The 27,197-nt window shown below is 43.1% G+C and overlaps 1 protein-coding gene across 5 annotated transcripts in view; it reads left to right on the forward strand.

The window, feature by feature from the left end:
- The window catches only part of FYN (FYN proto-oncogene, Src family tyrosine kinase), a 200,712-nt gene that overhangs the window by 78,454 nt on the left and 95,061 nt on the right, over positions 1-27,197 (forward strand). For 3 of the 5 annotated variants that reach the window (XM_012753105.3, XM_012753111.3, XM_012753106.3), the window contains one exon: positions 7,455-7,524. The exons of 1 other annotated variant lie outside the window; for it this stretch is intronic. The gene's annotated coding sequence lies outside the window, so the exon portion shown is untranslated. Of the gene's footprint in view, positions 1-7,454; positions 7,525-24,066; positions 26,786-27,197 lie in introns of those variants that run through there. One more of the 5 variants, XM_012753110.3, reaches the window with a different exon arrangement.

Here is a 27,197-nt window from a genome sequence, read left to right on the forward strand (position 1 = left end):
ATATCTAGGTGTAAGTCTTCCTCTAGCCTGTGTGGGTTGATGACACAGCCAACACACATTTGCAGAGCCCACTTGCTAAGGAACAGCTGCGTGAATGTTTGTTGAGTCTTATTTTCAAAAGCAGAGAATGGGGAGAGGGGCAGGGAGGGTGACTTGTTGAGTGCTTGGCTTGGATAACAACCATACACATACACAGAGTTCTGGTACTAAAAAATTGCTTTAAAACTATCAGACTAGATATTCTTTAACATTCCATTCAGCCTCACAATTCTGGGACTCTAATATTGTAGCCAGCCCACACTCAGAGGGCTCTGCATGCCTCACTGTTGACCTTGATCTTGGCAGCATTGTGATGGATGCTGTGTGCATTTCACCAGCCTTCCCAGGAGTCACTCCACAGTGTCTGTCTGGAGGGTCTTGGGAGTGGTAATCCGGCTGGAAGAGAGCTAGGGGACTTGTCCAGCAGCTGCACTTGCAGCAGAGCAAAGCATTGTTTCTGTTCAGACTGTGGATTGCAGAGCCCTAGAAGTAGCTCAGTTTAAAAGGGCAAGTCAGAAATAATTCAAATGCACTGCAAAAACAGAGTTTTTGTTTTATTTTCTTTTTTACCTGATATATAAGTGATGTGATCACCTGACAGGAACTCATTACCAGATAGAAAAGAAAGACATGATTATTATAAATATATACTTCATTCTCATGAGTCTTATAGAAGCAGCATGTTCTTTTTCCTCTTGATAGTCTACTAATTATCCCAGTGGCATTTATTTCATTTATTTCTTCCCCAAATAAACTGGATTCCTCAGCCTTAAGGTTTAAATATACTACTAATAATATGACCTTATCTCAGTACTGCTGCTGTTGCTTGGGTGTTGATGGAGATTAAGGAGGGGGAGCTAAAGCCCTACCCCCACACCCCAGCCACCTGCATGACTTAGTCCACCCATATGTGCCAATGAGTCCAAAATCTATCTGTCTAGTCCAACTTGAGAGCCATGGATGCTGGGAGCCCTACACCTGGCTTCAGGGGTAGCCCAGGGTAAGCTCTTCACTGGTCTTGTGGAGCCTTGCTCAACAGTGAGCCTCTGATTCCCTCTTGCCCTTCAAGAGATGCTGAGAGAGGACCAGCCAGCTTTTTGTAGTCTGACCTTCCTGCCCTCTCGTTCTGTGGTCAATAATGCTTTCTGCTGGCTGAGCACTCTCATGCTCATCTCTTTTTCTCTCCATCTCTCCGCCTCCTCCTCTCTCACTGCTCTCTGTACTCCCATTCCAGAAAATAACAAAACAACAACCGCGAGCCTACTCCAGTCTGCCTGACCTTACTTGAGTCTGCTGACTTGTTGGAGTGAAGTCAGAAGGACCCGGACCCCTATAGGCAGGGAAGCAGATGGGTCGGTGAAGCCTTCTCAGAGCACCCCTCCTACCTTCCCCAGCCCCGCACCCAGTGACTGAGGGAAGGCACAGTCAGTCCAAAAGGAGGCTCAGTTTCCTAGGGAACTCTGTATTTTCTGGTTCCCATCCCCCTCCCTGGCGATTGGGCTTTGTTTGTATGCTTGCTTGTTTAATGTATTATCCTACCATTTGGAACTCTAATTTTTCAGGCAATTGACTTTGGGCTTGCAGAGAATGTTGCAGCATGGAAGCATTCAGGACTGTACTGTATTTTGAATCTATTGTTATTTTTGTGCACACGCTGCCTGGCTTTTACCTCCTGCTGCACAGGACAGCCTTACCCACAGGAGAGCTACAGAGGGGAGGGGGAAGTCACCCTCCCTGCCCCTCTCCCCATTCTCTGCTTTTGAAAATAAGACTCAACAAACATTCACACAGCTGTTCCTTAGCAAGTGGGCTCTGCAAATGTGTGTTGGCTGTGTCATCAACCCACACAGGCTAGAGGAAGACTTAGAAGCATAATTACAAAACTTACATAATTTGGTCACAGAGGTGAACAAAAAAGAATAAGTCTCTTTAAATGCAACTAATGACTAGAAATATCTCCTCTGTGCAAGGCATTGGGCCAGGCAAGGTGCCAGTGGTTTGAAGATACATTTAGACTAGGTTTTTGCCCTCAAGGAACTATTTCCCTTGAAGCAGATAGTGCAGTAAGTTGTACAGTAGAGGTACAAATAGAGTGAGACTAATTCTGGTGGGGGAAATTGGGCAAGTGCTTGAGGGAGGGATTTATGTTAGAGTTGGCTTGAGGGACAGGTTGGTTCTCTATTCTTGCAGGTAGAGATAAAAGCACATAACGGGGAAAACAGGACAGGTGAGGGCCCAGAGGAGGGACAAGTGCTGGAAATAGCAAGTGCTCTGGTAAGGCTGGGTGTGAAGGGAGGAGGAAGAAATGAAATGAAAGAGACGCCTGATGAGGTGGGTTTGGCACGATGGTGGGTGGCTTTGAGTGCAAAGCTGAAAAGTTTGACTGTGTAAAACATTTGTTTTTCTGGCAGCTTTGTCACCAAGCCCTGAGCTTCCTGGGAGGTGGCTCAGAGGCCCTGCAGGGGAAGAGGTCTGGTGTTCCAGCTGCTCCCCCGACTCTGGAGGAGAGAGTGACTCCTCTCCATTTTGTATGTAGGGGCATTGTCTTTCTTTTGAGGAGGGTTCCACTGTAAGAAACACTAAAACACATTGGTATATGCATGAGCCCTGTTAATTTATTTGATCGGTCACTCAACAAATATTTATTTAGTACCTACTACATTTCAGGCCCTCAACTAGGTTCTCCTGAAAGACTATTAAAGGTTTTTGAACTGGTCAGTGGCCTGGTAGCCACAGCACTGGGTCTTGAGTTATAATCCTGTCTATGCCACCCTCTAATTGTAAGATCTTGGGCTAGTCTCTTGGCCTCGATGGACCCAGTTTCTCACTTGGAAAGCACAGGGCTTCCCAGGTGAGATATTCTAGGAGCAACCTGAGCAGCACTATAATCCAGAGACCTTGTATGTGTCAATAGGGTTGAAAAGGAGAGGCCAGAGTCAGAGGCCAGTCAGTAGATGATGGCCAGAGCTTTCATTTCCTCAATCAACAAATACTTCACACTCGGTGCCAGCCACTGTGCTAAGTGTTGGGAAAATAACAGTGGCCAAAACATAGTCCCCACCCTTGAAGCACTTTCCGTGTAGGGGGCAGCAGAGGAACTGGGAACTTGGGTGATAGATCTAAAAACATCACATGGGATGATAGTTGGCACCATGAAAAGGTATGAGGTAGCAGGAAAGAGAGAGCCAAAAGGGTTTGAGAGAAAAAGAGCTATGAGGAGATAGAACCTAGGAACATCCTGTGGGGAACTGCTCTTTGATAGAAAATGCTCTCTTCGTCAAGCCAACCCCCAAAATATCCTCTTGTGGCTAAGAAGTTAGGACACACCAAAGAGATAATGTCCATTTAGACATGCAGTTCTCCTTGACTGTGTCACTCCTGTATGTGAAGCAGAGCTACACCAAAGCCATATATGATTTTGTATAATAGCTGGTCTATTCATTTTCCTCAAAAAGGTTTTTAATATGTGCCAGTGATATGAAAAACCGGTCAGGGTGGTGTCCTCAGCGGCCAGCCCCTCAAATCCTTCCCTAGACCGGCTGGGTCTTTTTTTTTCCCCTTCCTTTTCCCCAAGTAACTGGAGCAGATCCAGAAACAGATTCTGAGAGCCTCAAGCTTTTCCTTTTTTACCCTTCAGTAATTACATGTCACAGGTTGTCTTCCCTCTTAGGAGTCTGAGGCTGAGCAATTAGTCTCCCATTGTCTTTGCAGGAAATGACATCCTTATGGCTTCTGGGGAGGGCCACTGTTGACCACTCTGGTTACAGTCATTTGGAAAATGTTCAGCATTTCCTTCAGTTGATCATTTAGACTGACTAATTTAGAAAGCTTTTATAAATGTGCGAATGAACCATGGTTGTCAGGATCGGAAATACTACTGAGTCCATTCCTGGATCCGAAGGAATCTTGGAACTATCGCTGTGGTCTCTGGATACGCTGTCTTTTCTAGCCTGTGGCTGAGCCCAGAGCCTTGGCATGCTGTTCCCTTTCTAATGCTTTAATGGGGACTGATTAGTCAGGGTGTTTTCCAGCTGCAGGTGATTGAAAACCCAACTCGAGGACTCCTAAACAATCCGATATTTATTAGAAATCCAGAAGTGCCATGGACTTCCAGAGTCAGCAGAAACTCCCAGAAAAACATTCTTCACATCTCATTGGCTTCAATTGGGCCATATGCCTATTCTTAAACCAATCATTGGCAATGGGAACGGTTTTCTCTTGGATCAGTGCTTCTAAAGCCATAATGTGCACACAGATTACCTGCAGAATCACATAAAATACTTTCCAATTTGATCAGTTTGCGTGGGGCCTCAGAGCCGGCAATTTCTAAGAAGCTCCCACTGATGCAAATGTTGCCAGTTGACACCTTGCAAAACCTTAGACTGTTCAGTTCCCCAACCCCTAGCTGGGGGTGCGGTCACCTGCCCATAGGGCACTGTGGGTGAGAAAATATGGGGTCTCTGGTGGATAGAAGAAAGAGAGATGAGAACTGCATTAGAGATACTTGTTTCCAGTGAGTGTATAATGAGAATTTTACTTTTAAACCAGGACCCACAAAATAGTCTGTGGCATATATTAGAAGCAAGAAGGACGTGCAGTGCTACATGTTGTGTGGGAGCGCCCATAGAAATATTAACTCATTTATGATGTAGATATTGTAATTCTTGAAACAGAAGGTAGAGCAGTCATGCCACCCTCATCATTCAGCTGTTTTTCTTAGTAATTGATGCCCTATATCTGGTGTGTCTCAAAAAGAACAAATTCAAATGAAATGGATTTAAATGTCCTTAAAGCATGAAAAGAGTACGCCAAGTCCAGCCTCTGTTCTCTGAGTGGCTGTCTCATCCGCCTTGGCTATTGGGGAGGGAGAGTACACCCCCATTTGTCTTAAGAGTCACTTGACATGATATTGACTGTGAAAAATGCTGCCAGTGGTGAATTTCTGCCAAAGCAAATGGTCACAATGCCCTTGTAAGTGGTTTTCAGTGGAGAAAATCATAACACGCTCTTCATTTGAAAAGGAAGAACTGTTCTGTTATTTTTGTTTGTAAGTTGTGTTGTTCTTGACAGAAGGCACACAGGCATCCTTAGCTGCAGCTAAGACCAAAGGACAGTGTCTGTCCTGAGGCTGATGTGTTACAGACTTGGTGGGCTCAGAGTGAACTATGTGGCCAGGTGTTGAGTAGCCCTCCCTGAGATGGTCACTTTGGTAGTTGCCACCCCCCACCTCATATGCAGGGACAACCTATCTCAGGAGGTACTTGGAGGGGAGATGGAATTCCCACCCACCACAAAACCTCCGCCTCACACGTCTGTGATGGGAAGCTGGAGCTTCTCTGGGCCCTGGTGGAAGAAAGAGCAACTCCGCTGGCCTTGCCAACATGGGTCACCAAGGTGCCTGCACTTAGGAAATTGCAGGCTGTTCTTTGTCTTTGTAAGGGCTCTGGGCCAGCTAGGGAAAGCTGCTAAACTTGAAGCCCCAGGAAGGCAGGAATTGTGCTTGCGTCACTCGGGCACCCACGTGTTGACAGAATGAACAGCTGGTCTGTTCCTGGGAGATCTGTCAGCCAACAGCATGGACTAAGCTTCCATTCTCTAAAGAGAAGTAGAGAACATTTTGTTGCCTGACTTTTGTAATTTATAATCTAAAAATAGAATGTTTAGCTGTCCCACCTACATGTTTAGGACCTCATAAGCTGCCAAAGAGAGATGAGATAATATTATTTATTCGCTGAGCTCCTGTAGGGCAAGCAAGATTGCACTATTACTCACTGATTAATTCTAACTATCCTGGTGAATGCCTCCCTGCTGTGCCTGCTATCAGGGAGGACATTATTATCCATAGCTGTAGAATAAAAAAATGGGGGAAAAAATAGGGTCTCCCCTTCCCTTCAAAGGCTTACAACGTAAAGGTTAGGGTATAGTAAGTACATTTGCTTAAAGCATACATATAAAATAAAATATAATTTTTAAAAAGAGGGAAGTACAGAGGGGTAAGATAATACCAAATTGAGAACATCAGGGTAGAAAAGGCAATGAGAGTGAAGAACGCTTGGGCTCTTGACCTGAGGACCATGGGTGGAATTCAAGGGGTCTGCGAACTTGGATGGGAAAAAAAAATTATCTTGTCATTTTCATTAACCCTTAACTGAAATAAAACATCACCTTCTATGATGAAAATATCATGAGCTATTTGTCCCCAATCGAAATTATGAATATTTTTATGTTATATTACAGTTATAGATATCCTGAAATACTATTTGTGCCTGACAGTACTTTAAAATTGCAGTAGTTATTAGGGTTTTGCTAGCATTGGAAAACATTGTTCTGAGAACGCTGTGTCTGGACCGCCATAGCATAGAAAGGTAGGAGCCCTGCCTTAGGAAATGGTGTGGCCTCCTCCCAGCAGGTGTGGGCAGAAGGCGCTCAGAGGCAGGGCAGGGGACTGGACACTACAGTAGCATCTGACAGGACGATGTGGAAATAAAGCCGAAGTGAACTTGAATCCCAGGCTAACATGATTTCACAGATAAATGTGCAGGCGATGGGAGGTGGCGGAAGGTGGTTCTTTTGAGGAAGGGCAGGCTGTAAGTGTGTTTAGGAAGGACGCCTTGTAGAGCCATGAGAGTTGGAGGGGGAGGGAATAAATGGGAGACCGCTGTCTGCCAGGAGGGATGCGACCAGATGGAGAGTCATGACGAGAACAGAAGCTGTGCGTTGCGGCACGATGTGGGACTCGCACGGCAGGTTTGGGCCATGGTTTGCAGCGGCGGTGAGGGAGGCCATGTTGGGTTTCAAGCCTGGGGGACTGGGAGAGTGATGCTAATGGCACAGGTTTACTGAGTGCTTACTGTGTGCCAGACACTGCTTTAAGCCGTCTGTGTCATTTGTATGATATCATTTAATCCTCATAGCACCCTGTGAGGTCAGTACCATGATCCCTATTTCACAGATAATACAATGAAATCTAGAAAAGAACAGTTAGGAAAATGGCCCTGGGTCTCATAGCTAGCAGAGAAGACGGGAAGATGTTATTGGGGAAAATAAAAAATAAAAAACCAGAGAGGAATTGGTTTTGGGGGAAAATGTTATGAGTTCAATTTTAAATATTTTTCCATTGTTCGCTTGTCTTCAGTTATTTTAAAGGGCTTAAAATTCACATATTTGGAAGCAGTTTGTGGTTTAATTTTATTGTCCATTTTTTAACTTATTTCTTATTAGTGAGTGCTGAGATAATTTGTAAATCGGTTTCATCTTCCTGTGAAAAACAAAGAGGAAACTGGAGGTGGAGTTTGGTACATTGATGACTGCCCAAAACAGAGGAAGAGGTTTCTGTTTCCAGAAGAGGAGCACAATGTGTATTAAATTACTTCTGTTTAATGATGTGTTTTCTTTTGTTGTGGTACTGTTTTCAGGACCAGTCCTGCTGCTGTTTTAGAAGACATGTGGTGTATATAAAGTTTGTGATAGTTGGCGGAAATTTTGGTAAGTGTTGTTGGCTGCATTTGTTTCTAATACCTTTTGTTGTCAGAGGGTGCTCGTGAAGGGCAGCTCTGTTGCCTTGTTCTATGCATCTTTTAAATTTGCACTAAACTTAGAACGGAATTTTATAATTAAATGTGGCATTGAATTGGTGTTTTCTGACAGTATGACATTTTTTCTTGTTATTGCTGATGTTATTAAGCAACATAGGGTTTTCTAAAATTTGGTAAATCTAGGTGTAGGAAAGAAAGCTTCTGGATGCAGGGTGGAGAATGCCTTAAAGTCTCCAAAGCGGAGAGATCTTTATGGTCTGTTTCATTGAAATGAGAGAGAAACAGGCAGCTTAGAGAAGGAGAAATTAAAGGAAGTTAAGAATCCATCATGCTGGGAGCCAACCCACAGACTGCCATAACAGGGGCCTGGGAAACCAAGAACATTCTATTCAGCAACCACTCAGACCTTGCTATCTGGCAGCAGTAAAGGGGCCAGTCTTGGGGTTTTAGGGGCCAGGAGACCTGAGTTAAAATTTAAGTTCAGCATCTACCGGTTGTTAGGTAGCCTCTGAGCAGGGGAGAAGGGAAGGTGTTTATGAAATAAAAGGAAAAAGGAATTGGTTTGGGGGGATGATGTTATGAGTTCAGTTTTAGATATTTTCCCATTGTTCTCTTCTCTTCAATTATTTTAGAGGGCTGAAGATTCAAATATTTTGTAAGCATAGTTTCTGGTTTGTTTCATTACCCGGTGTTTTTTTACTATTGTTAGTGAGTGCTGAGATAATTTATAAATTGGTTTCATCTTCCTATGGGGGAAAAAAGAGGAAACTCATTTTCCTCTTCTGTAAAATGAGGCCTAGAATGTTACCTCCCTCATAGGGTTGTTAGTAGAAAAAATGAGTGAGGTGCTAGAGCATAATAGTTGCTCAGTGAATCAGTCGTTCTTGATAATACTGCAGCCTTGTTTGGGGACTGGACATCTGCCAGTGAGGTCAAGCCACCAAGAGGTGTGTATCTTCCAGCAGGAGGGCTAGTAGGGTTGGGTCGGTCATACCTGCATGACTTCACGGGGCCTCCCAACTGTTCACCACCTTCCTTCCTCCAACACTAGCCTCATAAGGAGCTGTGGGAAGTCCAGACATTTCTTTTCCTCTGCAACCCTGGTGACCATCCTTAGACCAGCTTGGCTAATTTAACTTCCCTTTCTGCCACCTTTACAACCAAGTGAGAGCTCCGTGTTTGAGCTGTGTTAGTTTTTTCAGAGTTAATGTTATTTCATACTACATTAACAAGAAGAAAACAAAAGGTTAGGGTAAATGATACCATCTTGGTTTGAACCTCAATTATCATGTTTAGGCTTTGATTTCCATATCTTTCTTTTGATTTTATTTTTTTGTCTATGTTTATTCTGTAGCCTTCACAGAGATCTAATTATTGGACTGAACTTTTTGAGCTTTGCTGAAAAGAATTTGGGGCCTTTACCTGCGGTTGGGGCAAATCAGCTACATCACTACAGGCAGGCTGATGCTTAAGGTCCAGATGTCTGTAGGTGACTATGCTCCAGTTTCATGGCCTCAAAGGTTGTCTGGCCCAAACTTTTGCTCGCCAAAAAAAAAAATGCCTTCTACAGAATCCCTAACAGGGGAATTCAGATTGCACAAGGCACCTCGCTTCAAATAAAAAAACAATTAGGGACCACAGGGAAATTTTTTTAGGGAGGGTGACAAAATTCATCTAGATCTTAGTTGTGGTGGTATTTATGCAAATGCATGCTTTTGTGAACACTTAACCCAACTGTACACTATAAAGGGTGAATTTTGCTGTATGTTAATTTAAGCTTAATTTTTAAAGCAGAAAAAGTAAGCAATTAAACAACTGGAAATTAGCTCAACTTGTTAAAAAGAAAGAGGAATGGAAGGAGATAGGGCTAGAGGAAAGGAAACGAATCTAGTCGTTAATATACTTCCCACAGGACAGGATAGCACCTGGCACGTGGAAGGTACCTGATAAATGTTTATCGAATCACCGACTGCTTTTAATCCCTTTCTCAGTAAGTCAGCTCACTTTCTCTCATGCCAGCCCTCTGGATGTCTGAGACACTCTCCTTCCTCATTCACCTTTTCTTCTCTGGCCTGAACTTCCCACCTCCCATTCTTGGACTCTGCCCTCTGACGTATTTTGTCATCCTTCCCCACTTTCCCATGCTCCTCTTGTGCACGCAGCCCAGCACGAAAAGCACCACCCTGGCGGCGGTCTGGCCCAGGAGGAGCACGGTAGCTGTGTTGCTTCTGTGGGTGATGCTAATCCTCCTCTTTCATCATCAGTACAAAGTGCCTGGTAATGGGTAGTGTTGGATTTTTTTAGAGCAGTCTTCTAAGAAAGGAGCTCCTAAAGAAGGGAGGGTAGCAGTCCAAGAGCCCAGGAGACAGCACATCCATCCTCTTGACCAAAACGAAGCCAGGTCCTGGAACCCTTGGTGTGAGACAGCCGCAGTGCTGTTCATAAACCTTCAGGAGTAGTAGTGTTAGCAGTGTGTCACAAATCCTGATTCTTCATTATGACATTGGAAGATTGAAATACTTAAAACTAAAACTTGTGGGTGCCTTGAAAAACCTAGATTTTTTTTTCCTGGCCATACCAGGGGGAGATATATAAAGAGAGGTAGAGGTCAGTGGTTCTCAAGTGGGGTCAATTTTGCCCTCCCAGTGGACAATTTTTAATGTCTGAAGCCATTCAGACATGGTTACAGCTGGAGGAGGGAGGGTGTGTGTGCTAGTCGCATCTAGTGGGTAGAGGCCAGGCATGCTGCTCAGTGTCCCACAGTGCACAGAACAGCACGTGCACACAGCACACTCGCAGAAAGATCCAGCCCAAAATGTCTGCAGTCCCAAGGCCGAGAAACTCGGATATTAGAAATAACAAAAAAAGTATAAATGTCTAAAGCACTCATTATTTTGAAGATGTAAAAATTTAACTATCTTAACATTTAATTATATGTAAATATATAATTAGAAAACATAAAGAAATTAGTTCAAAGAATCATAGGACTGGAAGGGCTACGAAGAGGCTGTCTCTTCTATAACCCCTGACTCTAAGCAACAAATGACCTAAATGAATTCAGACAGATGGGTCTCTGACGGCTTATACTGCATGATGGTCAACTAAAGATGAAAATGAGACTCACCATGATCCCAGCATTCACACAAAAGATGTTGTCTTGTATTTTAAATTTCAGCCCCAGCTTCTTCAGATGTGTTAGTCTTTAGATGACCTCTGAGATGAAATGGTATTTCAGTCTGGGCTGGTCCTTCCTTTTGAATGTGGTGTGATGAAAATGTGCTTACAGAGGAGAAAGATCTCATTATAGATGATTAAGATGGAGTATTTTGGTACACAGGGCTGTTTATTTGCATCAGTTTGATGGTGACACCACAATCTGGTTTAAATGTGAGTCGTTGAGAGCTTGTGTAGCCCAATATGGCTACATTTACTGAAGCAGGGAGATTAAAGCAACATATGTCATGTTGTGATATAGGACAATCCACTTGAAAAGACTTTACTTAATTATAGGGCCTATTTTGGGAGGGTTACTGTTCTTTTTGTGAAGTATATTTTGGGATACGCTCACCCAGCTTCTAGACCAGTAATATCTTCCCAGAAAGGGTGTGGTGTGTGCCTGTGGACATAAATATTTTCTTACCAAAGGCTTTGCTGTGATACTCTTTTGACTTTACTACCCTTCATTTTTCTTTTTTCTGGTAGTCTTTCCTCTTGCAAGAATATTGTGAAAATGGTATTCTGCAAAAACCAGAAAAGAGAAGGATAAAAGCTCTCACTTCACCTAGAGATTTAGGGACTTTACATTATCAGTCTACTGTTTTTAAAATGAATGGAATTTTAGAGGAATGCAGCAAAGTTGAATAATAAGCAGAGTTGAGGGAGACAATAAAAACACAATATCGGCTCTATTTTTATGTGAGTATGTGTGGCAAAGCTGTGCCGTTATAACCCATGTGTGCCAGCACCCCCTGTCCAACCCAGGGGTAATTACCCTCGTGGCCCTTGCCCTGAGTTTTCCAGTGGCCTGTGACCTAGAGGGGGAATCTGCTTTCGGTTTGTTCCCCAAGCACCTTTCCCCTGTTCTGTCTACCTCCCCATCCCAGCCTTCTGTGGCCACCTTCACTTCTCTCCTAATACCTGAGGCTTTCGCCCTTAAAGGGAGAGGTCAGAACTTTCTGTCCAGTAAGCATTTCCTGGCCCTCACTTGAAAGGAGAAATTTGATCAGCAAAATAAAATTAGCTTCTTATTTACACAGTGTGTGTACAGTGGGAGAGGGAGCAGAGATAAAGAGTAAAAACAGGCGATTTTCATAACCCAAAAAAACAACTAGACCTAAGGGCTAGAGAAACGCTTTTACCTAAATTCTGAGTCATGAAGGCCATAAAATGAGAGCAAGAGTGTTCCGTAGGGAGAGTTGAGGACAGGGCCTGCTCCGGAAGGGTTCTCTGGAGAGGCATCCACGCGTCTCCCAGAGCAGTCCGCCGCCCCTGCGTCAGAATCAGCCCGAGAGCGTGTTTAAAAGTGCAGATCCCTGGTGGACAGCATCGGAATCCCGGCAGTGCATGCTACTACCTTCCTTCTTAACAGGCGCTCGGGTGGTCCTTTGCCACACCGAATGGTGAGAATCCCTGTCCCAGTCTCCACCCTCAGCCTTGGTTGTATGCAGCAGTCTGGCCCAGCCCCTATGATTCCCTTCCATGAGCGTCACTCAAAAATCTGAAGAGCCGATCACCAGTGTGTGGCATTCTGAAAATAACCCCTATGCATAAGAGGGGACAGCATCCTCTTCTGTGTTACTTTGTAATCTTGATCCCTGAAATAATTCCCACTATCATTTTATCACTTGCTCACTAAGAGGAGTGTCATTTTCATTCCAGGTTGGTTTTGGCAACATCCTAAACCAGCTTGTTTGAAGCTACTTTGAAGATGCCATCCCGCTCCTCTGCTACGATAGATAGCCCATGTATTTGCCATCTGCTTTCGCTCTGAAATTCACACTGTGATGTGGTTTTTATCTGCCGCAACACTTATAAACCCAAATTTCCCACTTATTTTCAGAATAAGTAGCTGTCACATAGTCGAGTACTTGACTAGAGAGACAAAACTGCAATAGATCCCACCTGGGATGCTGCCTCTCACTGGCAGGCTGCTGGTGTGTATGCGTGTTAGGATGTCATTTTGTAGACAAGTTTATAAAGAGCAGCAGCAAATTTGATCTTCTCAAACCATTTCTTAGGTGGCAGAGCCAATATCATCACCAGATAAATTCTGAGGCTGAGAAAATTTAGCCTGTGTCTAAGGGGGCATTTGGCAGGGTGTGTATGGGGTGGAGGGTGTGTTTGTTGACCTTCTCTCAAAGACTGGGAGGCACTGTTGGCACATGGTGTGACAGGGAGTGGGGCAGGGATGGTAGATGTCCTGCAGTACCTGGGACAGTCGTGCCCAGTGAAGGGTTGTCCCTGGCACAGTGCCATAGCACCCTCATTGAGAATCTGAGGTTGTACAACTAACATGCAGTGGAGCAAACACACACCTACATCATCTAAACCAGATCCGTTATAGCCCTCTCATGTTAAAGGTGTCACGGAATTAATTCCCGCTTCATTGAGAACTCTCACTCCCTACAAATTGAATTCACAGTGGCTATTCTGTGGTTCATGCCATTGCTGCTCTAGGGACCAGCTAGGGCACAGCATGCTTTGCGTGGAAACAGACCCTCTAAAATCTCTGTGGCCTAGCTAGTGAGCACCTTGTCTTGTACCTGTCCTTCCTCCCTCAGTGTCCAGTGCAGGTGGGAGAGAAAGGATTGTCTTGGAAAAGACCAGAGCCCAATAGGATGCTTCATGCACAGCCTTGGATCCAATCTTACTGGCTTAAAAACCATCCTGATAGGGAATTAGGTGTCAATTTCAGGAATTTTTAATTTACTATCTTAGCTTTCATACCTAACTGGTGAACTTTTTTTTTTTTTTTTGAGACAAAGTCTCACTTTATTGTCCAGGCCAGAGTGAGTGCTATGGCATCAGCCTAGCTCACAGCAACCTCAAACTCCTGGGCTCAAGCGATCCTCCTGTCTCAGCCTCCTGAGTAGCTGGGGCTACAGGCATGCACCACCATGCCCGGCTAATTTTTTCTATATATATTAGTTGGCCAATTAATTTCTTTCTATTTATGGTAGAGACGAGGTCTCGCTCTTGTTCAGGCTGGTTTTGAACTCCTGATCTTGAGCAATCCACTCGCCTCGGCCTCCCAGAGTGCTAGGATTACAGGTGTGAGCCACCACGCCCGACCCTGGTGGACTCTTACAGCCTGCTTTGAAGTTTTGTTTAAAGTTTGGTTTTGGTGTTAGCCAGCAAAAATCCAAGATGGTGGCCACATCGGTTTAAGTGAGCACACATGAAATTTATTAAAGTGGCAAAAATAAAACCATATTGAATGAAAAGCATGCAGGGAAACTGACCTGAATATAGATGTGGAGGGGATTCTACAAGAAGGAGATTATGATATCGTGTTATCTTTTTTTTTTTTCTTTCCTGTTATGTGTGTGTGCATGTGTGTGTGTTTCTTTCTCCCTCTTTAAATTTCTTTCCCAACATTTTATTTTGAAAAATTTCAAACCTGCGCTGGTTGGGAGACTTGTAAAGCAAACACCTTATATCCTTTGTTTAAATTCACCTTTTGTTCTAAATTTGCCACATTTACTATATTCTCCTCTTCCAATTATATGTATAAATCGCATATATTATATAAGTTTTTCCTGAACTATCTGAAAGTAAGCAAACATCTTGATACTTTACCTCTATTTCCCTATCTATCTCCTAAGAATAAAGGCATTCTTCTGTATAACCATACTATAATAATACTGTTATCATATCTAAGAAATTTAACAATAATTTTATAAAATTATCTAATAGCCATCCATATTCAAATTTCTCCACATGTTCTAAACTATTTTTTATAACTCACATCTGTGTCTCAAATCATTGTCTAATCAAATTCTCTTGATGAATTTGGTTGATAATTTTTCTTCTATCCTATAGAATATTATTTGGCTTTTTAAAAAATGACTTTTTTAAGATCCCAGGCTGATTGTAATATAGAATGTCCTATACTCTGGGCTTGTTTGTTTCTTCACAGGGCTGTTGAACTTGATCCTAGTTTCCTGAAAATCATTAGATCTAGAGGCTTGTTATTAGATGGAGGTTAGCATCTTTGGACAAGAATACTTTATAAGTGATGGCTGTACACCTGAAATTACATCACATCAGAGATGATATTACTTTTTCCACCATTCTCAATGCTAATTTTGATCTCTTGGGTAGGGTGGTAACCAGACCCAACCAATGTCAATATAGACTTTGAATTTCTCTTTTTTAGCGTATTATGGGGATACAAGTGTTAAGGTTACATATATTGCCCCTGCTCCCCCTCCCCCCTTGAGTCAGAGGTTCAAGCGTGTCCATCCCCCAAACTTTGCACATCTTACTCGTTGTATTTGTATATACCCATCCCCTCCTCCCCCCTCCCACCTGCCTGACACCTGATATATGTTATTTCTATATGTCCGCTTAGGTGTTGATCTGTTAATACCAATTTGCTGGTACTTTGAATTAATATGCCATCTGTGAGCTAGTACATGGGTCCTTTGTGAATATCCTGTTCTAGCCTTCCTTTCATCCAATGGTTTGAGGATCCGTCGATAATCCTTGCCTGGATCAGTTATTACTTTGGGACATTATCTGATATTTTTTGCTCTTTGCTTTCTCTTCCTGAATTCTCTGTGTGTATGATGTAGGCCTTCATATGTTTGCAAAGATGGCTTTTAGCCACTTCCTCAGTAGTCAACCAGATTTTACTATGGTAACAGATTATGTTAAACATTTTTTTCTTGCTTTTGGGATAAGAAAGAATAACTTTAGCAGAGCATTTACTACGCGCTAGGTACCACACAGCCTCCTTATATGTAGAACTTCTTTCACTTTCTTCTAATACAATAGCTCAGACTAGTGAAGTAACTTGTGCAGTGTCACCCAGCCTCTGTGGTGTAGCTAAGATCAATCCAGATCTGTCCAGCTTAGAGCCTAGGTTTTTTAATCTTCTACATTCCCTCTGATCCCTCCTGGCTGTGCCTCCCACCTACAGTTCTTACCTCAGGCCACAAATGCCTGGCTAACTAGTTAGGTCCCTAAACCAGGAAAGTCAGCCTGGAATCTGTGCAGCTGGAGAAACACAAGCCACCCACATCTAAAGGAGCAGGGGCTACTGGGCCTTAGATGAGTGGGCTGAGCTCTGCCAGAAATCTGGACTTTATATTAATCATTGGACTTTTTTTTTTTTTGGAGACAGGGTCTCACTCTGTTGCCCAAGCTAGAATGTAGTGACATCATCATAGTTCCCTGCAACCACCAACTCCTGGGCTCAAGCGATGCTCTTGCCTCGGCCTCCTGAGTAGCTGGGACTATAGGAGCATGACACCATGCCTGGCTAATTTTTCTGTTTTTTGTAAAGATGAGGTCTCACTAGGTTTCTCAGGCTTGTTTCAAACTCCTCCCAAAGTGCTGAGATTACAGGGATGAGCCACCACTCCCTGCCCATCCTGACTTTTAATGGTGGCAACTAATTTATACATTCTGAAACTTAAAATTTATACATTCTGAAACCTCAGCACCAACACTACTATTGGCTAAGGCAATCTTGGGCCAGCCACCTTTGTTTATAAATGTAATTCATTATCATTTGTTTCTATGTTTGTTTTTAATACCCTCTTTTCAACAGAAATTAATGTGCTTAAGAAGTGATACTGTTTTGATTTGGGGGAAGTATTTGGTTTTTGAGGGGGAGGAATGTTTTATGGAAGTGTTATATAACTGGACAATTTAATAATCCAAGGCATTATTGTAAAGTCTTGGATTTCTTAATTGGTAGATTTTCAGCACAGTAGTAGATATTTCATAGGTAGATTCGAGAGAAAGCAAATACATTTCCCTTTGAATATCATTTGTAGGATTTTTCTTTTTCAAATTTTTCTGAGTCCTTAAAAGGGAGATGGCATCTGTTATACCCATCTTGCACTCTCCTTCTTTGTGTGTCTTTAACTGTGTTAACGTGTTGCAGGAGACTCTGTAAGCTTGTTCCCACAAGAGGGACCAAACAGGACTAGCAGATATATAGCTCTGCTTCTCAAGATGGGTCCTGGCTGAGGATATAGACCTAGGACGTTCATTCTGATTGTTTTTAGGGTTATTCTTGAGTTTGGAGTGAGAGGGAACAATGCAGGTAAAAAGCTACTCTCCTCTTAGTTCATCATGCAGGTATCTGGTTCTGCTTTCTCATTTTACAGATAAACCACCTGCAGCCCCGGAGGTTGAATAGGGCCCAGGTCAGACCTTGCTATGGTTTGGATATGATTTTTTGTCCCTACCAAAGCTAATGTTGAAATTTGATCCCCTATGCAGAATGGCGGAAGGTGGAGCCTAGTGAGAGGTTGAATCATGGGGGCAGATCCCTCATGAATGGCTTGGTGCCCTTCTTGAAATAGTGAGTGAGTTCCCTCTGGAAAGACTGGGTTAGTTCTCAAGGGAATGGTTAAGTCGTTATAAAGTGAGGACACCCCTCCTAGGTTTTGCCTCTTTCTACATGCTCACTTCCCCTTTGACCCCTCACCAGAAGCTGTGCAGGTGCTGGTGCTGTGCCTCTTGGACTTCCCAGCCTGCAGAACCGTGAGCTAAACAAACCTCTTTTCTTTATAAATTACTTAGTTTCAGGCATTCTGTTATAGCAACACAAAATGGACTCAGACAGACCTGATTGGCTTGGGTCTCTTGTGACTGCTGCTCACACTCCCTAAAGCTAAGGTTTTCAGTTAACAAGTGGCAACCATAATGCTTCACCCTGGCAGGTCCCCCAGGGCCCACACAATGTTTCTTCCCGTCTGGACCCTCCACCACCCAGCTTCCCACCACCAGCCACATTTGACACGTGGAGAAGCAAAGGTCTAAACCAGCACTGTCCAATAGAAAGCAAAGGCAAGGAACACCTACAGTATAAAATTATCTGGAAGCCATAAAAGAAAGTAAAAAGAAACAGGTGAAATTAAATTTTATAATTTATTTAACTTCCTATATATCTAAAATATTATCATTTTACCATGTAATCAATAGTAACCATTATTGAGATTTTTTCACTAGGTCTTTGAAAATCTAGTGTGTATTTTACACTTACAGCCTATCTCAGTTTGGACAAGCCACATTGCAAGTGCTCAGTGTGGCTACTGGCTATCATGTTGGGCAGCACAGCAGTCTGGAGGACAAAGTCCAAGGTCACACCCAGCCAGCTAGTTTCTTTAATTTAAATCTTTCTAGAGAAATTTAATCAGTTTTTTTGCCCTCCCCCCAATTTGAAACCACACATTTCCGTCCTTTTTGTGCCATTTTTTTTCCACTGGCTAACTAATTACAGGGAGATGCTTGGTTTGGTCATAACTGCTAGCTCAGCAGCTTTCTACCAGTCCTGGCAGCTGGTGAGACCAACACACACTGCCTGTAAATGATAGTGTAAAGCATACTTCCAAATTTCTTCACAGCAGAGTTTCCATGATTTTCTTTTCTTGGGAGTAACTCAATGATATTTTGCAAAGCTAGGGTGATTTTTGTAAGTCATTCTTTCTTAAAGTCCCATCCTAATCAATAGATTTTTATTTATCTATTTTAATTTCAGAATATTACCAGGGTACAAACGTTTGGGTTCCATATATTGCCTTTGCACCACCTCAGTCAGAGCTACAAGCGAGCCCATCCCCTAAACTGCGCACCGCACCCATTAGGTGTGAACGTACCCATCCCTTCCTTCCCCCTCCCACCCTCCCAACACCCGATGAGTGCTACTTCCATATGTGCACATAAGTGTTGATCAGATAGTACCAATTTGATGATGAGTGTATATGGTGCTTGCTTTTCCATTCTTGTGATACTTCACTTAGAATAGGCTCCAACTCCATCCAGGATAATACAAGGGGTATTAGATTACCATTGTTTTTTGTGTCTGAGTAGTACTCCATGGTGTACATATACCACATTTTATTAATCCACTCATGGATTGATGAGCACTTGGGTTGGTTCCACATCTTTGCAGCTGTGAATTGTACTGCTGTAAACATTCAAGTGCAGATGTCTTCATTATAGAATGTCTTTTGTTCTTTGGGTAGATGCCCAGTAGTGGGATTGCAAGATCAAATGGTAGTTCTACTTTTAGTTCTTTGAGGTATCTCCATATTAGTTTCCATAGAGGTTGCACTAGTTTACAGTCCCACCAGCGGTATATGAGTGTTCCTGTCTTTCTGCATCCACACCAACATTTGTTGTTTGGTTTTTGATAAGAGTCATTCTCACTGGAGTTAAATGATACCTCATTGTGGTTTTGATTTGCATTTCCCTGATGATTAGAGATGTTGAGCATTTTTTCATATGTTTCTTGGCCATTAGTCTATCTCCTTTTGAAAAGTTTCTGTTCATATCTTTTACCCACTTTTTAAAAGGGTTGTTTGATTTTTTTTCTTACTGATTCTTAAAATATTTACTAACTAGCAGTCTCCACATGACCTCAGCAGAACAAGTAGGCATTATACATTTTTTATCTGATTTTTATACCAAATATACCTCTGATTTGATTAACGATGTTTCATTCTTTTTTTTTTTTAACTAGCCAAACACTCCTCCAATACATCAGTTCCATTTTGAGCATTATTCACAATGAAACATTAGTAAAGGTCAGATTCCATTTCTACTAAATATCAAATCTCTGGCCATTGACCCTATTACTTGAATTATTAGACTATAATCATAATACCAGGGGGGAAACAACTAAAAAATGGTGACAGACTCCTGGAGTTTGTTATGATGGACTTCATCCAAATTTGTAAAAATTGAAATTTGAATAAGGAAAAGATCATCCCATATTCTTAATTAAAGGCCAGACCCCCACGTCTTCCAGGGTTCTTGGTTAAGTGAAGGATAGAGAAGATAATACTTTTTTTGTTATCTTTTAGCAATTAAAGGATGGCATCACAAAACCAGCCCCTCTTGTGGAAGATAAGTGAATTTTCCCAAATTCCCTTGACTTGATACCCACCTCACTAACATATCCCCTAAAATCTGCCATCTAAAAAACTTTAGGTGTGAGGTTGTATTTGGAATCAGAATGATATGTTGTGAGGACTTGTTTTCTTCTCTCACCTCACCATGTCCCTGCAGTAATGCTCACTTAGATCCCCCAAATCACAATCCTTTTGTCTGTTCCAATTCAAAGCCATTTTTATTTCTTTAAGTGGATATCTTGTGTTCATTTCAAAATGTCATTTAGCAGCTGTATTTCTACTAAATAACCAGAAATTACAGTAGACTTCAGCCAAGTGGCTGAGTTACCTAGGTTTTATTTCCAAGTATGGTGCTGACTAGAAATGTTTTGGTTTCATCTTCAATATTACTAGTTGGCTGAGAGTGGTGGCTGGGCCTGGGGGTGAGAAGAGGAAAGGAAATATAAAATACAGTGACAGAGGATCCCCTGCTTCAGAGGTGCTTGACTGGGGTTTTTTATCAGAATCACCTGAGGAGATACTGAAAATCCTGGTTCCCAGGTCCCCCTGTCCCACCACTCAGTTGGGGTCCCTGAGGACAGGTTCCAGGGAAGTGTGTAAGAGCCACCTGCTCTTACTCAGTTGCATCCATTTATCAAAGCTTAGGGAGAATTCTATCTGTAAATTACACCTCAGTAAATTTGTCCTGAAAACTACTTGTATGCATACATTGAAATTTATGAAATTTGTGGCGCACACTACTGTGGTGAATATTTTGACTATGAAACACTCTAGAGTCTGAAGATCAAACTCACAGTTGAAACAATCATTCGTTCACTCAGTAAACATTTAAGGAGCAGTGCTAGGCATTGTTCTTACCCTGGCAAAAGAGAGGTACATTGAGACACAGTACATGCCTCGAAGGAGTTTGATGGATAAGAACAATATCTAACAATTACAACGCACTGTGAAAAGTATAATAAGTGTATCTATGGAGAAAAAAGGGAGAAGACCCCTTCCCAAAAAACACATACACACGTGTGCATGTGCACACATTCCCACTTTGACCTCACCACCTTTTTGAAGGTGGAAGGAGGTAGGCTTTGTTGGGAAGGTTTCACAGAGAAGCCACAGAACATGAGTCCTGCGGCATGAGTAGACAAAGAAGTGAAAAATATGCTGCCTATTTTTCAAAGACATAGCTCTCAGAATTTGATTCTAAAGTATCAAAAAAAAAAAATTGATGCCTCCGTTTGTGTTTTAGGGGGACTTCATTTACCCCTGATGTGATTCAGTTTGCTTATTTTGATCTATCTAATCCCTGCCTAGGTCCTAGTGCTGGCCTAGGTGTACACAGTGCTGTACACAGTAGGTGTACAGCATAGCAGATGTGCTGAATTTCAGCAGTTTTGTCTCTCTTCTGACAAATGTTAGACACGATTGTAGATCTCATTGCATATAATTTTCTAAATAACACCCAAGTCATTAATACCTCTATAAGTTGCTTCCAAAGTACTGAAAATCTTTGCCCTTGAAGGAGAGCACATCTGAGAATGTATGTGATTTGTTCTGCTGGTATAATTTGATTTTTATATTTTAAGAGTATTAACTCTTCTTTCTAAACTAATTTTTATTCTTCCTCATTTTTCAATATATCTAAGGTTCTGGAAGAGCAACTGGGACAAAGATCAAATGATTATAATGTTCCTTACTAAGTCTGTTATTCAGGTAGACAAAGAAAACAGCATTGTGTTTTCCTTGGATATTGGGTGCTCTTGCAGGATTTAGGGAGCAGCGATTGTTTGAGAGTGGCTGTTTATACTTCATTGAAAATACAGTCAATGCTGGGGTCGTTTTTCAACCAGGACCACTACTTTTCCTACACATTTTTACAGCTTGATATGCAAATTACTGTTGTTGGTTACTTTGATCCTGTAGGACATAACTGGAAAATTTTCAACTTGACCCTTTGACTGTGTTGTAATAGGAAGGGACAGCAAGAACCATGTCACGCATTACATTGTTTAGAAGGCTGAGTGATATTCCTAGAGATGCCTGGTGCTTTGGAAATTTTTGTGTTAATCTGCCTGCTTTCCAGCCCTAAAAGCAGTGTGCCCTCCAGGCCCTGTTCCTTGAAATAGCCATTCTGATTGGAAGCAAAATAGATGCTGATGTGGGAGCCGGGCATGGGGTTAAATGGCAGGATGGACAGGGCACTCCTGTTGGTCCCAGGCACATGCTTGCGTCTGAGCCCCACTGCTGATCCACTGTGGGGTCTTGGGAAAGTTGCTGCCTCACTGTGAACCTCAACTTTCTCATGCCCACAATGGCGCTGTTTTGAGGAGGCAAGAAATGTGATGCCAACATGATGCCTGATACCAGTAAGTGCTTACTCTGTCAGGGCTCTTCGCTTTCCCCTTTTTAGCTTATATATCAATTTTGTCATTCTTGTATTTCAAAACTTTTCAAGGCTCCCTTTTCCCCTTAGAGAAGCCCAAACACCCTAATCTAGCATTCATGGCCTTTGATGATCTGTCCAACCCACCTCTCCACCACATCTAACGTTTCCACTTCATTTTTGATCCTGTAGCAAAACCAAACCATCTCTCGGCCCTCAGTGGGCTTCGGGGACTCATTTTCTCCCTCTTGGGATGACTTTCTACCATCTCTTAGAGTCTAAATCCAGTCTGCTGTAGGGCTCATCTTAAATGCCACTTCTTCCTAATCCTCAGGCTAGAAGACTCACCCCTGTGTCCACCACTGTGTCTTTCTCATCATAGGTGCTTAAAAAACAGTAAGAAAAGGGGTTGAATATGTTCTAACACGTGCTAACATAACACACACCAGAGAAACAGGTAAAGATTACTTCCAGGTCAGCATTTCTATCAGGCGAAAGGCCTAATGGTCTATCCATCAGTTCAGGCTGCCATAACAAAATACCAGGACTGGGGGACTTACACACCAGAATTTTGTTTTCTCATAGTCTGGAGACTGGAAGTCCAAGATCATGGTGCCGGCAGGGTCAGAATCTGGTGAGCCTCTCTCTGTGGCTTGCAGATGGCTGCCTTCTTGCTGTGTCCTCAACTGACCTTTTCTCTGTACATGCCCCCCTGCTGTTTCTATCTCTTCCCATAAGGACACCAGTCCTGTTGGATTAGGGCTCTATCCATGTGAACTTATTTATCCTTAATTACCTCCTTAAAGGCCCTATCTCCAAATACAGTCACATTGGGGATTAGGGCTTCACCACATGAATATTAGGAGGACACAATTAAGTCCATAACACATGGGTATAAAAATTCTGCCAGAACCTGGGGAAGGGGGGAGAGCGCGCGCACGGGCCAGCACACACGCGCACATGCACGGGCCCCTCTCTGTTGCCAGCATTCTCTTCCTCCTTGGCCTCATTTGGGAAGCCCACAGAATAGCAAATGGCTTTGCTCTCCTGCAGTGGCCCAGCTTGGCCTGCCCAGTCTAGCTGCCTCCACACGGTCCCAACCTGCAAAGACACTGCTTGGGAGAGGCTCCCAGACACGTCCTGTCTCACACAGCGGTTCCATCACAGCCCCCTCCTGGCCTCCAGCTGCCAGCAAAGCGGAACAAGAGAGAATGAACCACAGCAGGGAGGAGAAGGAATTAGGGGACTGGAACAGGAGGGTGACATTTAGTTTTAAAAGAAAGAAATGCGGCCTTTCCTTTTGCTTTTCTGTTTAACATTTTCCACAGGGTTTTTTTCCTCCACATTTCTCCAGGTCTCCAATTCTGAAAGCACTAAAGGAACAACCCCTTAGCTCTCGCAGTTGAGACAGTTGATGAGTGATGTGGGAGAATGCAGTCTAATTGGGTCCTTCATTAACCCACCCCTGACTTAACAGAGGGAGGCTGTTCAGTTACAAATAGTTTTTATTCTGCTAAATCAGACGCTCCTCATGCTGTATCATCTGCCTGCAAATTAGCTTGAGGCACAAGCTTTGCATTATGCAAAGTATTTATTCTCACAATTAATATGCTGGAAAGTGTGGTTTCACACTTTCCTGCCAGCACAGGGTTTCTCATCGGGAGTGAACCAGTTCACCTGGGGCACTGTTACAAAATACTCAAGCCTTGTGCTTGCTCCCCTCCAACCCCCGTGAGAGTGGGAGCGTGCGGGGCCCCTCAGCCCTGTGCCATTAGCCCCCACGTCACTACTTCTTATCTTACTGCTTCTTCAGAGGTTTCTTATTAAATTTTTCAAATATAGTATTCTTTTTTGTTGTTGCTGTTGTTGCTTGACTAAACCCAGTGACCAATTTGCTTTTCTAAAATCTATCATTTTGTTATAGAAAATTTCAAATTTATAGAAAGTAAACAGTATAGTATAAGTGACCCTATGTGCCCTCACCCAGCTCTAACAGTGATCAACGTTTTGCTATTCTTGCTTCATCTATATCTGGATTATTGTTATTTTTTGACTAATTCAATTTTGTTTCATAGATATGAGAATGAGCTAAAAATTGGTTACGTGTCCTTACCACATACTAAATTGACTGTGTGTGAGGTGCTTCCCACACCTTACTGCATTTGATCCTCACAGCATCCCTAGGCATTGGTACCCACATTTTATAACTATAGAAACTGAATCTCTAAGAAATTGCACACCTGCCCCAAGTCTCCCAGCTAGTAAGTGCTCAGGCAGGGATTCATATCCAGAGGTATCTGAAAAGCATGTTTTTCCCTCTAAACTACACTTTACAAGAATTAAGACCATGGGAAAAAAACGTATAGTTAAAACTTTTGTAGTATAGATAGATGGATAGCTATGTGATGAAGCAAATATGTTGTAATATTAATGTTAGAAGGTAGGTGATAAGAGTATGGCTCTTCAATGTAAAATTCTTGAGACTTTTTGAAATTTTTCACAATAAAATATTGGGAGTGGAGGATTCCAACAGAAGCAAACCTTGTCTTAACTATCAAGCAGTGATCAAGACACAAACTATTTACAGATACCTATCTTGTTGATATCTGCAACAAAGAGACAGATTTGAGACTTGGTTGAATTTTAACCTTAAAAATAGCAAGCCAAGGATAGAGATCACTTGGAGAGTAAGTAATCAACCTTAACTGGTGAGTTCTTAGAGAACTCAGAAAACCAGATGCAGAAGCAAAGCCTTTTCTGGGAGGCCCCCCAACTGTGGGCTGACACAACAGCTTGGGAAGCCTCCTCGCTGTTGCTGTGCATGGAAAGCCTGGGCCAGTCACCATGATAGACAATTCTTTTATCCACCTCAGGCCACTTAGGTGGGGACTCCATGGTGATTTCTTTTTACCAAGTACCAAACAGAATATTTTGTATACCTATAACCTATGTGTTAAAGCTGTTCCTTTGCATGAAAGGGCGTATTCAATTTTTTTATGCTATATAAAAAACATTGAGCCACCCACACCACTCCATGATGTAATAATGCAAGCCCTGCTTTGGTGATGAGCTTGCCTGGCCAGGAGCTACTGAGCAGTTGGGAGTGATGGTTGGAGGCAGAGATAGCCTGGTTTAAGGGATTCCCAACAGCATTTTCTTGCTGAAGGTCCAAGGAGACCCTGGGGGGCAGCCAGAAGGCCCCTCTCCCAGTCCTGCAGAGAGTCCCAGGGGTACCAGCAACTACTGTTCTCCTTGCCAAGCTTGTCTGCCATGGGCAGCACCCCACACACATGCTTAAGTGCGTGAAGCCAAGTGTTCCTGGCTTTGGACTGCTGAAGAGGGAGCCACTTAGAGATGTGAAAGCCACTTTCCAGAATACTCCAGGGACCCCTCAAAGTGTAAAACTATGGTCACACCAGGAAACAAAGACATTTCCAACAACAACCTTTCCCACTGATTTCCAGCTTCACCTTCCAAAATTACAGCTGAATCTTGGGGCCCACTTGATCCACTGGTATTCCTACCATTATGCTGTTTTCCTTTCACTATACATGAGCAGAATATAAAGCCCCGAAGAGGAACATGTCTCATGAGCTAACTACTCCATCAGCTTCCTTCATCCTGAAATCTCTGGGCAGCACAGGCTAGAAGGAAGAATAGGCTTTGTAATCAGATCTGGGTGTGAATCCCAGCACCACCATTACTGGCTTTGAGATTTTGGGAAAGTTGCCTCTTTTCTTTGAGCCCAGCTCATAGGATTATTGCAAGATTTGAAGTGAGATAAAGTTTGTGAAGGCACCTAACCAAGTCTCTGGCTCATGGCAAGTACAACTAAGTGGTGGTTTCCCTTTTCTGGCACATGTGTGATACAATGTAGATCTCTGCCTTCAGTCCCTGTCCCTACCACTAGCCGGTGGTATGGACACATCTTGGCGTCTTTGTATCTCTGCACTGCAGTTCCATCATCAGAAATGAACTGCCTGTTCTCTAAGACATAGGTTTGTTTCTTTTTTTTTTTTTTTAAGTTATACTATTTAGTTGCTCCTTAGAGAAGCCCCTAAGATTATGAAAGCATAGGAAGGTCCTGAGCATGGGTGGTGGGCAACCCAGAAGGGGTGAAGGCTGGGGGCAGACAGGAGACTGTGGGATTGGTGAAATTCAGGTAGGGACTGCAAGGGAGATATGAGCAAAGTGAGACTGAAATCAAAAGGTTGGCATTTCTAAAAACTAGCATTTTCCTTAGGAAATTTTGCCAAAGAAGACTTAGTTACCCCCACATCGAGGAGTGTGGGGTGCCTGTGTTCTGGTCACTTCCCCATGGGAAGCCTAACTGCAGTCTGGGCCCCACGTGACTCCCCACTGGGGAGGCTCACAGGCGGCCTGGGTGAGACCACTGCAGCATTCCTGCCCACGCGCTACTGCCTCCCTCCCAAGAACGACTTCCGCTGTTAGTACATGTGGTCTCACAGTCAGGAGAGCTGGTTCTCTCGGTTTTGCATAACACACACTAAATTTGTTGTTAGATTTGCAGTGGAGCCTTGCTTGCAGATCTTCTCTCCTTGTTGGCCCCTTCCTGCTGCAGTCGTCCAGGCACTTGGGACACATGTCCGTCCTTCTCCACAGCTGCGAAGAGCCCGGTAGTTGGGTTTCCCTAAATACAAGCAGATGGAAGTGAGCTGGAGGAGTGTGGAGGCAATTAGAGGATTCTTCCTCCCAGCAGTGAGGGTTTGCTCTCTCTTTGGGTATGTAGCTGTTCTTGCTCATTTTTATCTTCCATTTGGGTTTTGTCAGACTGTTAGCTTTTTTTCCTGGCTGCTTTTTGCTGCTGGTTGCAGGAGCTTGCAAAAGGGAGTGGTTTGGTTGCTTATTGTTTGGAGTCAAACTTTTCACAGTGAGGTATGGGTGATGCAGGATGATGATGATACTTCCTATTTGTAAGATATTATGCAACTTGAAGAATGTTTTCACTTACGTCACTGTCTCACTTGGTCTGGACAGAGGCCCAGAAAAAATGGAGGCTCTCCCCACTCTGCTAGAGTGAGAGCTTTCCCTTATCTTTTACGCCATCTCTAGTCAGACCACAAAGGGGAGAGTAATCAAGTGAAAGAAAACTGCAGCCTTCTGCTTGCTTTCTTTTCTCTTCCTCCTTTCAGT

This window comes from Microcebus murinus, chromosome 5, assembly GCF_040939455.1.
Source record: "Microcebus murinus isolate Inina chromosome 5, M.murinus_Inina_mat1.0, whole genome shotgun sequence".
NCBI lineage: Eukaryota > Metazoa > Chordata > Mammalia > Primates > Cheirogaleidae > Microcebus > Microcebus murinus.